At 33.3% G+C, this 13,672-nt stretch overlaps 1 protein-coding gene across 3 annotated transcripts in view; it reads right to left on the reverse strand.

Annotated features, from left to right (window-relative positions):
• The window catches only part of ROBO2 (roundabout guidance receptor 2), a 1,246,741-nt gene that overhangs the window by 444,033 nt on the left and 789,036 nt on the right, over positions 1–13,672 (reverse strand). The gene's annotated exons all lie outside the window — the stretch shown is intronic.

Consider the following 13,672-nt stretch of genomic DNA (forward strand, 5'->3'; position numbering starts at 1 on the left):
TTATCTAGATTTTCCATTAATACATCAAACTCAACATGTACAATGGCAGATACATCCCAAATTAAATATTCAGGCTGATTTGATCCAATTTTCATTAGTGACTCCTCCTGCTTTTGATCCTAAGGACCGTGATGAAGGACCATGACTACTCCAGCTTGCCTAATCCTGTAAATCCGACCAAAACCATTCTCACAAATGTATCCCCTTCCCAGTCACCTTCCTGATTTAGACTTCACGCTTTCTCACAAAGGCTGCTGCAATAGCTTCTAATGATCATTCATTTAATCACCATTTCCTGCTTCAGCCTATCCTACAGTCACTAACGTGTAGCTCCAACACCATCACTTCCTGTTCAAAACTTCTCGATAACTTCTCATCGTGCTCTGATTAAACTGAGTCAGAATTCATCAGTCTAGAATTCAAGAACCTTTACAATATAGTTCCAGTCTAAATTTCTGGTCTATCTCATGCTATTTCTCTTAGGATGCTCTATAGACAAAAGATAACTAATTCCAAAAATGGATTTGTAAGGCTCATAGAGCGAATAGCTTTATAGTTAATAATATATGTGAGCATTATGTGGGGAAGCAGTAAATAGTGGTCAGACACCGGCTCTAGAGTCAACTAGGTATAATCTCTGGTTCTAACAAGTATGACTAGATATATAACCTCAGGCAAGTTACTTAAAAAATCTCTCTTTGACTCAGTTTCCACATCTGTAGAATGAGAATAGTAATAGAATTTACCTCCCAGGGTTGTTGTGAAATATATGAGTTGTAAATTCAAACCGTTAAAAAGATTATGTGGCTCATTGTAGCCTTAGCTATTGAATGTGGGTAATATTTTATAAAAAAAGACTTCATGATGACAGTAAGTACTATTTATGTTATGATAGACTTTAAAATAATATTATTTAAAGTTATTCTCAAATTCTACTGCTTTTAAGAAGACTTTTTGAATTTCAAAACTAAATGCAATTCTTTTTCTTTATGAAATCCTATAGAATTTTTTTATTTATATTGTCTAGTGTTGAGGATGGAGAAGAGCTGAGTATGCTTCCATTTTGAGGAAGAATTAATAAAGATTGAGACTGAAACAGTAGATATTTGATAGGTATAGACTGGGAGTAAATGAAAAACAGAAATATAAGCTGTTATGTTTATCTTAGACATGAATATCAGAATAGAAACAAAAAAATTATAAATGAAGATCTGGAGAAATCTTGAGGTAAACAATGATTACTTCACATATGATAATTTTATATTTATTCATTAAATTCAGGTTAAAGTTGTCTGCTAAGAGTGAAAGACAAAAATGGCATGGGGGTAGAGGGTACAGATGTATTTTAAAAAGAAAAAAAAAAAACATAGCAAGTAGCATCAACGCCAGCTTAAATATGTTGACTTGAATGGTTTTCATTTGAATAGGGGTTAATTTCTTTATGATTGTATAAAGAAATCTTTTCTTTTGTGAGAGTAATTTATATATTCTGAAATTTCAAAACATTTTAATTGTTCTCTATGCTTGAGGCAATGCTAATGAACATTGCAAGTTTCCATTTAAAATTCCTGATTAGAAGGATTTTCTTAGTCAAGCAAAGCAACGGGGATGGGACACCCATGACCCAGTTAATGTCTTGGTTAAAAGGTGTCATTACTTTATAAGACACCTAGTGTAGAAAAGCTAACTGGGGTTTAGAATTATACTTACAGGAAGAAAGTGAGTGAGTGGCAAACGAAGAGTCAGGTAAGCAATGTTGAGAACTATGGTTACTCTGTTTACTTCCATTCTTTTTTAGACTTTTGGGTAAATAAATGAATAATACATATGTGGAGAGTCCAGGATATACCATGAATTTAACATTTAGGACAGCTAAGGCATCGTATATCACAATGAGAAGATAGAAGATGCCAGATGGTAGGTGTTTGGAGTCAAGAGCAATTTCCCTGATGGTCAATTCTGAGAAAACAAAGGTTGTAGTTTCTAACCTCAAGAGAATTAGAGGAGATAATATTGCTTTTTATAACCACTGAGCCTTTTAATCCCTTTAGACATAATATCTCAGAAACAAGATATGCATTGCTAACCGATTAGGCATGGAACAAGATATGTAACAATAATGACATTTTTTAAAATTTTCAATATGAATAATGCTTTAGAATAAATTTATATAACATACATATGTTTTTATGTAAAAAAAATTAACAATGCCAGGACTTATTTTAAAATGAGGAAATTGAGGGTCAAAAAGGTTAAGTAACTTACCCAGGATCACATGATTATTAAGTGGCCAAGCAAAGCTCAACACATGGGCCTCTCAGACAACAGATCTGAGAGTTGTTACACCATACATGTGAAAGGGCAAACACACTTAGAAAAAAAAGAACACTAAAATATCAAGATTGCTTCTTGTTTTTAAAACATTTACTTGTCAAATTATTAATTTGAAGAAAAAGAGTAATGATGTGGGAACTTTTCATGGAATACTAGAGTTTTCCTGGGATTGAAAAAAATTATTTGAATATGTAAGTCTTTAAAAATAAATATTTGACAATCTCTTTATTCAAATCAAACTTTCAAATGATGTATCAGTAAGTTGAAGCCTTAAATGTGTAAAAATTGTTAATATGCTATTTTTAAAATCTACCCACATCTTTATCTAAATAGCTTTCTTCTCTTTACAAAATATTCTTACCTTCCGAAGTCCTTAAATGTTAGAGTCAAGGCTTTCTAAATCATGGGTGGCTCTTCCTCGTGATTGATTCTGCCTTGTTGATTTACCTTGTCTATCTACCTGACATCTCCACTCCATTCAGAGTTCATCGAATGCAAACATTCTTCTGATTAATGGCTAATTTATTATTTGCCTTGCAAATGTTTATCTGCTGGGAAATGGGATAAATACTTCAGTTCTGACAAGTAGGAGGGCCACTATTCTAGGCCTGATGGGATGGTCAGTTGATGGCATCCCAGAGGACCCGGGCCCTGCTTTGGGTTTCTGAGACAATCTTCTGAAAAGCTAAGTATCTATTTTTAATGAGTGCAATGGAAAATCAATTAGCCCATGGTTTATGGAAGGAAATTAATGATAACTTTCGTATGGCATCTTACAAGCCCAACCAGAAACAACCTCCGTATGTAATCATTTGGCAGAATTGAAATTTACTTATTTAACATAAAAGGACACCACCAAAATCATAGATTTGTCTATATATTTATCCAGCTGAAAAACAGCATCACTAAAAACACTTAAAAGAGCACCCACACATATAAACACTTAAAATCTTTTTAAACAAAAGCCAAAATGGACAAAAATGAAAATGCTGACAATGCTCTCCTCTAAATAGTAGAATAATGTGTGATTTTATAACATTATTTGCACTTTCCAATGTTTGACAAATTTTGTTAAATATATGTATATATTCCTTTTAAAATAACATACATAGAATTTAAGAAAACACTTCTCACAAAGGAGAAAAATATCTGATGTAAGTCATGCACACCACACAGATGGGAGATAACCAACCATCATATGTTCAAAGATTTCCATCTCTACAGTGACCAATTCTGTGGAAAGCAGTCCTCATTAGGCAATTGAATATAAGCTTAGAGAGTATTCCTATGCAATATATTTTGTATAGATGCTGAAAAAAATATTTTTATCTGAGAATGCACAGATATTTTCACTACGATGTTAAGGAAAAAATCTGAACGTGAGGGGTGTATAATTCCTATAAAACAAAAATATGTAAGTTTGGCCATATAAAACCATACTCATTGCGAATTTTTCCAAACAGAAATTTCCAGCAGTAGATAGTAATCTAAGAAGTGAATAAGCCAAATATAATGAATTAAGTTACATAAGTTGCATTTATGAATTAAGAAAAAGAATAGCCTCTTGCTGAGAAAGAAATATAACTACCTGATAATTCTGATGTTCCAGGTGCTCTGACTAATTTAGATATTAGTTTCTCTATGTCATAAGATAAGCTTTGGAAATACTGATCTGTTTAAAAAAAACATATTTGAAATTATTAAACAATGGAACAGAAAGAAATGGAAAACATGAGACTAACAGAAGAACTGTTATAGAAAATCTGGGAGATGAGCACTTGTACTATCCACCCTGCACAGAACATACTCCATTTAAATGATGCTCTTCTGGCCAAATTATGGAATTTAGTCTCTCGTTCTCGTACCTATGCAACACAACTCATTAGTTGTATATGTGGACTTTTGCCAATAACAGGAGCCCAGCAGGAAATATCATAAAACTTAACTCATGAGGAAACATACTACAAATATAATCATGTCTATAAAGCATAAACATATCTACTTTCAAGCCCACTTGAATTCTCCAAAGTTTATTTTAATTAGGGAAAAAAAGCAAAAGAAAATATTTTTGTTCTGATATTAACACTCAAGTAGAAAAAATGCCAACCATTAATGGTATACCCCCACCAGTACTCTAAGATTAATTTTCTGAGCAAGATGAAGCAGGCTGCATCCTACCTCAGTGGTAAAGGTAACGTGCTGTAGGCCTGTTATTCAGACATCATATATGTAACCAGTCCTGACAACTGCTGATTATATCTTTTTTACAGGAGTGCTTTCCTCTCTTTTTGTTTGCCAGTTATATCCTCTAGTGTATATGCCAATGCAGGCAATGTCCCATCACTGGTAATTGTCACTGGGCTGTCTGTCAGTGACGAGGAGAAAAGGGTGACAGCCTTGACATCCCACCAATCATCCCACTGGAAAATTGATATTGTCCTTCCCAGTAAACAATAGCTCAAGAATCGACCAGTCTCACCGGCACATCCCTGAACAATCAGCTTCCATTAAGGGCAGAAGCCACCCATTTATCCCACCACAGTCCAATCAATAGGAAACTGACTTTTTCTGCCCCTTTTAAGCACCTTCTGCTTGTATTTTGCACTTATTACCCCCCGAATTACAAACACCTTGTGGTTGTCACTTGCTTTAATAGAATTCAAAATAAAATCTTAAACATTCATTAGAGTAAGAAATTTTTAATATGTGTTGATTAATTTATGTTAAATGCATTTAATAGGCAAATATTGAAGAGAGGTAAACTTCTGCTCATGTACATTAGTGACTTGCTAAATTTTTATAAACCGTTTTCATTACCTTCTCTCTAAAATCTAGGGGATTCTATAATGCCATTTAAATAGAAATCATAATTAGGACAAAATGAAACCAGATAACAATGGGATTGATTCACATATGTTTTTCCAATTAGGTGATATCTATACCCCAGAGAAAATATATATATTTTAATTCCAACAAATCACAATGGTTGCTGACTTAACAGAGCTTACAGTCTGATGATATTCAAAGCACTTTTCTTAACTACCAGATTCTTAAAGATTCTTAAGAATTCTCATCATTTTAAATGTTCTAAAGTATTAGTTACAACATAAGCCCACTAAATGTAACATTTTATCACTGATTACAAATATATATATATGTGGTCTATTTTTATACACAGGCTTATGTTCATTTAATGTGGTTATGTAAATGCATTTTGTATTATACTCTTAGCTGTATACCCAATGACTATCTGGAAATTCCAATATTTTAGGCATAAATAAAAACCTACTTAGTCCATACTGGTAATTATTATTTAATATGATTTAATAACATATGGGCAGCCACCCACATGATACCACCTAGACAGAATATAAGAATGGAATAAAAAAAAAAAAGACGGGATTTAGCTACAGTGACAGAGAATGTACACTCTTTAAAAGGTGACAGGTGTCAGCTCTGGAGGGAAGGCAGTGGCCAAAGGATCATGCCAGAACACTCACTTGCTGATTTATGAAGCTTCCCTGGTGTCAGTCTCGGAGCATGATGTGCTGCTCTATTTATGGACCAGAGTTAGGTACAAAGAAAGGAAGCAGTCAAGGGAAGCCCATCACTGTCAGATCCCATCCCACCCCCCAGAGACCCCAGGAGAACCATAGTGGGAAGGCTCATGCTGAACTCCTGCCCCTTTGTGGGGAAGTGTGTCTCTTTCGATTGTAATCCTCAACCTTTTGGAACACTTTTAACTCATGAACTACCTTCTTAGAGTGACCTGTATCTTTAGAATGAAAAAAAAAAAAAAAAAAGTAAAGTAAAAAAGGAGAAAAAAGGCGAACATCAAGGCAGTCATACCTAAAGCAGGTTTCTAGTTTAACTGCTCAATCACAGCTACAGAGAAAAGTTTTCACTGAAATAGTACAGGTAAGTAGGCTTGATTTACAGGTAACAAGGTAATTTTCAGAAACAATATTCAGGAAATTACTTGCATTGCATTTAGCATATGATATTTTTATTAACAATAATAGAAACACTCTTTGGGGGAGTTTAAGTACAATCCTGTTAACCTAGTAAGTGTGATTTACAAACAACTTGGCAAGTCAGGAGACTGATGATCTCTTTTTATTTTATTTTATTTTAATTTAGAGTCTTTGCCTGGTAGACAGTGATAAAAGTTTATTAAAACTTGACAAATCTGAAGACAAAAACTGATGTGGAGAGCTATTTTATTCATAGGTATCTAATATCCGATTATGAACATTGAAAAAAATCCAAGTGTCCAAGTGAAGTTTTTAAACTAAACATAATGTTAAATAACCACTTTACTATGACAGCCTATGGCTTGTTCATGAACTCACTCAGAAAACAAGAACACAGGCATGTATTTTATTTATTCACATATCTTTAGAAGCTAGAATCTGAATGTTTCCATTTGCATATGTGTAGACACAATCAGAGAATAATATAAATGGAGGGAAAAACGCCCTTATTCTGTGCTCATTCAATTCTTTTCCTTTGAACACTGGAAATAAAAATCACTGTTGCTTCCCATTTCCTGTTTGCACTTAAAGAGAAAAATAACCTTTGCATAGAAGCGGTTATCTTAACCTGGGACAAAACATTCCCATAGGTGTAAAAGGGTAAAATTGCCAAGTTTGCCCAGCCCAGGAACACATTCAGTCCTTCCCAGAAGCAGACTCTGAGGTTCTTCAAGATGACAGGAAGGGATGCACATGTGGTCGAAGGTAGAGGGAACCCTCTGTGAGGGTCAAATTGAACCAATTTGTTCATTCAATCATTAAAACATTCTCTGAGTAAGCGGACTTTTTGTTTGTTTTAATTTCTCTACTACAGGACATGAACTTATTAGGAGCTGGGGCAAAAAGAAAAAATTAAAGATGAAATAGTATCTGTTATAACTAGATAACATTCTAATAAGAGGAAAAGCAAGCCAAAATTATTTACAATATAATGAGATATAAACATATAACTAGGAGAGTGTGAGGAATACAGCAGGTTCCGTTGTCTGGGTCTCTAGGGTTAAAGAAATGAGAAAAGGAAGACCAAGATTTCAAATCAGACTTGATAGTTCCTATTCTTCCTGCTAGTTTTTAAGGCAATAACTTGACAAATATAATTGAGTGGACAAATACTCCCTATGGAGGTCAGAAAACTCCGTAAAAATAGGGATTACAGAGTGACATTCCTTTTAACTGTGTCTAGCCATGATTTTTTTTTTTTTCATAACAAGATTTCGTAAGACCTAGGCTAACATCAAGGTTAAGAGCCAGACTGGTTATACAACCATTTTGAAGTTGACTTTGTCATGTGTTTGGGAGCCATCAGAGGTATACTAAGCAAAGTGCTTGGAAGCTTTTATTGTTGTGTGCAGTGATAGAATGCCAAGCCATTGGGGAGTTCACTGCACTCTCAGCTTTGCTAAATGTACACAATCAATGCCTTAGTAGGGATGTTTGGAATCAACCTTAAGAGAACCAAATTGGCATATTACAACACATATTTCAATATATACATTATGTTCATTCATTTTTATCATCCGAATTACAAATTTCATTTCTCTGAACAAGACGAAGACAGGTCTTTCATTTATAAGCTTAGATTTTTGCCACATTAAGTTTTATAGGGAACAAAAAGTTAATGCTTCAGAGAAACATCATGTCATCACTCTTGGTAGACAATTAGAAGGAAGGTCCCATTGTCTAATAACTGATGGAAGTGGCAGGGGAACTTCCATAAAAATTTGACAAAATTACTAAGTGAGAAGATCTAAGGGCTAATTCAGCATATTAAAAAAAATTATGATTCACTATTTTAACAATGTTAATGTACTCCACAAGAGAAAATGTGTTTTTAAGTTTTTTCTAATGCTACCATACCTTCTGAAAGCCTAGACATCACACAAAAAATACAATGTTTTGGAAGAGTATAGAAAACTATTTATACATTTATAAAATGAAATATATCATGAAACAATACATATATAGGTTTAACTGCCATTCCAGTAGCCTCTCTTTTGCTTGGAGATGAAGGAAAAAAGAAAATTTCCCAAGTAGGTTGCAAGGGATACAACAGAGGAGAGTGAAAAGAAAGAGTGCATTTTCAAGTTAGAGAGAGACAAAGATAGAGACAAAGAGAAAGAGAGAGATAAATGTTGAGAGACTGAATAACCAAAGGCAATGCATGATCCTGAATTGTATTTTGTGTCAAAAAAATTGTAACAGATACAATTGATATAATTGGAACAACTGCAGATATTTGTATATGGACTTTAAATAATGTATCAATATTAAATTTTCTGAGTGTGAACATTTTATTGTCATTATGTAGAATAATGTTGGTTCTTAGGAGATACATGACAAAGTACTATTGGGTGAAGTATCATCGTGTGCAAATAACACTGAAATGATATGTCTATATAGAGAAAGCAATAGACTTCAACATAACAAATATTGCATTTTGGTAAAGGGTAATGCTTGCTACTACTTACACAATTCTTTGAATTTTTCTCTATATTGAAATTTTTCAAAGTAAAAAAGTGAAGAATAAAGTAGACTCACTCATTCTATGAAGTCAAGATTAGACAGGTTCTCTTAGAGGGAAAGGATCAGGATGGGGCATGAGAGGGCTTCTCTGGTCTATTTCATAATTTGGAGATTGCTGGCACACATGTGTTAGGCTAGTAAAAATTCATCAAGCTGGAGACTTATGATTTTGTAACTTTTCTGTATATGTATTTCAATTAAAATGTACAAAAATACAGGTGTCAGAAAATGTGGAAAACTCATGAATGCAACAACAGTAAGAACAAAATTCTGCGTGCATATGAACATACCTATTTTATCCACGTGCATATCTGTCTAGCTATCCATCCATCCTTCCAAAGACATCATTTTTGGCTATCCCGAAATAAATTTACAATATAGATAATTTTTTTAAAGAGTAACAGTAAGATATTTAAATGATTATAAACCACGTGCATTCAACATACTTTTCTTGAGCTCTTATCATGCATTCTAAACAATGTCTAACAGGTGTAAGGTGGTGAACAAAATAGAGCTGTCAGTTGGGTTGAGAAAATAGACATTAAACAAATTTTAAATTATGATAAATACTGTAGAGTGAAATGACATGCCATTATGAAAAAAATAGCAGAAGTACCCACAAAAGATGCCAGCAATTATAGTTGATCTCTGTGATTAAAGAGTTTTAAAATATATAGCACTGTGAAATAAATGGCTTATAACACAAAGTATGTCATGGCATTACTGAAATCTCTGTAAGTTAACAGTTGAATGATTAGCAGGACTACTATGAGAATCAGTTAGGCCTCTGCCTTACACAAATAGTTAGAATTGGAAAATGATTTATGTAATGTAATATATTATAACACTTTTAAAATCCATTTATGAGTTCTTTATTCCTGCAACATGCTTACATGGCAAGAAATAATATCTTAGTTATATACATTTTAAAAACTGGTAGTTATCTTTGATATCAGGAAGTATAAAAACATTGCATAGTATTCAAAAGATGCAAAACTTGTAACATCATTTTTACTGAAGCCTCGAAAGTAATACTCCTAAATATTACCCTACAGGATTTTGAGAGTCTCCCTACTCGAGTGCCGAGCCCCCCACCAACACAGGCCTCAATGCTTTAAACCTTCTGTAGCCTTATTAGAGGAAAAAGGAAATATGTGCCATTTTTAAAGGATAAGTTATTTAATTCATATAGAAGGAAAGTTGTTTTCAATGTCCTTGGTCATATCACTTTTAATCAAGGAGTGAGTGACACAGAGGCAGGTGTATACTGTTTCCATTAGCAAAGTTTCAGGAATTCATTAAGACACTGAACTTGGCATTCATAAAATGGTATTTCTTGGACCTTGCATGTGGAAACAGTTGTTTATCAGCTGGAAAGTTATTTTAATTAAATACAGAAACAATGGTAGCTGTTTTCTTAGCACAATACTTTTTATTCATTCTTTGTCTGGAGGACATCTAAATGGGTAAGGTCAATACTTGTTAAGCCAAGTATTACTTTAATATCTATCTTCCAATCAGAATTATATATTAACAGCAACAAAGAATTTCAAAATATAAAAGGTGAAAATAAATATATAGTACAAGTATATGCCATGTTGTTATAACGGGTATAGACATAATATTTATTCTTAGTCTGTCTTATTTTTTTCTTTTTAGCTATCACGTTTCACAGAGCCTGTTTTTCTGCCACATGTCCTATTTATATAATACTGGAAAGCTATGACTTAAGAAGGTTTGCAAATGTCCCAACTTAAAATATGGTAAATTAACTCTCAAATTTTTACAGATTGGATTCGTGAAGAGATGAATTATATCTATATCTTCTTTAGAAAAAGATTATGTTTTTAACATATTATTGGTATAACTAAATTTGCTCTAGAGAAATTTTGTCCCTGAATTATTGTCACACTATGACTTCATATATAATTTGGATGAAGTTACTAATTTGAGAATGGGAATATTCTTGTCCAGAAAGGAAACTAGATGTTTTAGTAAAGAACCAAGACAACAGAGAAGTAGATTAAAAAGAAGAAAGAGGAAGGTGGTAGAACAGAAGAAGGGAAATTGACTCACTGCTGCTTGCCTGAAGAGAGGCTAAGACAAGAAAAAGAGAAAGGCTAAGACAAGAAAAACGTTAAATACCTGAGAGTGAATAGAAGCTAACTTACTGATTTTCAAATTGAATTGTGTATTTCTAAACCTGATTTCTTAAAAGAAGGCAAAAATAGAATATATTTGGGCTATATTTCATAAAATAAAAAGAAATTGCTACAAATGACTATCTAAATAAAGTTCAACTACTTTACTTTCTTCATGTTATGCAAAAATATATGAAAGTGACATACTACTGAAAATAATTTAAATGTTTTAGCCTTAGTTTTAATATCAGCTAAAGAGGGTGAACTCACATTTGTCCTTAATGAAGAGTCCAACCATTGCTTGAAGAGTTGTCACCACTGGAAATGTTTAATACTACACTAAATTAATAAGGGTGGCACCATAATCAAATGAAGCCTATGTTGGAATAGTCCCATATTGCTTCATATGCAAATGAAGCATCATAAAAATAGTGCTGAGATTGCTTTTTATGCAAGATGGAACTTTTCGTTACAGATACAAAAATTCAATTCTAAATACATAATTATTATTACAGTCATAATGTGTTTTTCTTAACACTTAAACCAACAACTAAAACCCTCTGGGACCAAGATGCCCTAGGCAGTCATGCTCCATTGGTTCTATCTTTCTGAGAAGTACAGGCCATGAAGCTTACAGGGAGGGGGCGTTGTAATTAGCAGCTTCTTTCAACCCAGTGGAATACTTCTTCTTTTACCTATCTGTGTAACCAGTCAGTCATAGAGGCTGCTTTAATAACACTTTACATATTCTGATTCCATTGGAAATTGGGAAAATTGTCATAGTAATAAATTATTCTACAGGAGACCAAACTCAATGCAAACCGTTCGAAACAACATAAAATTTCACACTCAAGTCCTACTTTTAGTTTAAAATTACAGTATCAGTATTTCTCAAGGTCAATATAAACTGTAACTTCTATATAATTACATGCCAAGAATGGAGTAATTATATGCTCAATATCTGACATGAAGTAGCAGTATAAAACTGCAGTTCAAACATGATTTTCTGTACCACATTGGCAACTGTTCACAGCTAAACTGCATGGTGTGTCCTATGGATAGTCTAAAGTTTAGACTCTAAACGGTTTCATTATAATTTATGAACTATATTATATATGTCAGTTTATAACAAGAAATGATTCAGGTAAAGAAATAACTTGATTCCTTTTTTCATTATAACAACAGCTCCAACTTATGGGGATACATTATTAATTTGGTAAATTTCAATAATTAAAAAATGTCTAATATATCCAATGAGTCAATCCAATGAAAATGCGTCAAGAAAATGTGAATGTAATTGCATAAATACATTTACTCTACACCATTTGTAATAAAAAAATTATTTTCTAAGATAAGCTTTATAAAATATAATTATCAATTTTTTCATTCAAATAAATATTTAAAACTCCTAATTCTTTTAGTCACTTTTATACATAAAATGCTACCATATGTAAAGCACTTTTCTTATTCATTAGGAAAGATCGTCTCTACTAATTAAGAAAATAAATAAATTTTCCATAAATGACATTGAAAATTATGACTTGTATGGTTGTCCTTCACAATTTCTATTAAGATAACAATCATCACAGAAAGTATAGTCCATGTTCTGTGTTTGCAGTGAACAGGGGCACACATACAATCTGTCATGTCTGATAAATTTATATTTTTTCTTTATATTCTCTCTCTCCTCCCCCTTATTATTTCTGGTAGCTAACTTCGAGACTAATGAAGAGGTGGGGGGGGTAATTTCAGAAGAAAAAGAGAACCTCTAAAATTTGATAAATGATTGACAATAAAATGTTTACGTATTTAACCCTATTGTTAAAGAAATGCATAAGAATAGTATTAAGCACAGGAATTTGCAATGCATGTACCCCGTCAATTATCTTAGTTTTCAGCTGAGCCCAAGTAGGACTTCTCCAGTCCAAAACATTATTTATTTTACTTATACACTTTCATAATTTCTATATATTTATATGAGCTACCCTGAATTTTACATTCTTGTTAAAGTACCCAAGTTTGGTCAAATACTATGGAGAAATACTACTACACCTCTTTTGATGGAGTTTTCATCCTTTGTTTTGGACAGGTAGACACATATCTTCTTTTTTTCCAAGCAACACTAAACAAGTCACCTGTGCTATTTTCACAAGGGTCACTGGTGACTAAAGAAGGAAAAGTATTGGATACCAGGTCTACTAAGCAGGCACTGGCTTTAGTGGAAATCCACTGTGGAAGAGCTAGGTAAGGATTGCTGCCAAGGCTACATTAGGTAAACCAGGGATCCTGCTAAAACACCCCCTGGTGCAATAGCTGGGAAATTCATTACTAAATTGTAGTAATCATCTTGCACAGTACCAGCAGATTGCACACATTACCTCCTGCAGATTGAAGTGGGAATAACTAAAAGAAAAAGGGTAATGATGGTCAGGGGAAATTGAATTTTCATGGCACTGATCTTCTGTGTCATTCTATTTGCATGAGAACAATGTTAGCTGCAGACATTACAGGACCCTAATGAGAACAGGAGCTTCTCCCGATGGGCAGGAGCCAGGATGGGTGTTGATGAAACCAATCTATCAACGAGATTTTAAAAGGTGCAATAGTCCCTGCCTTGCTCAGAGCCCGTGTGGGTGGGCC

This window comes from Lemur catta, chromosome 1 (assembly GCF_020740605.2).
Source record: "Lemur catta isolate mLemCat1 chromosome 1, mLemCat1.pri, whole genome shotgun sequence".
Taxonomy (NCBI): domain Eukaryota; kingdom Metazoa; phylum Chordata; class Mammalia; order Primates; family Lemuridae; genus Lemur; species Lemur catta.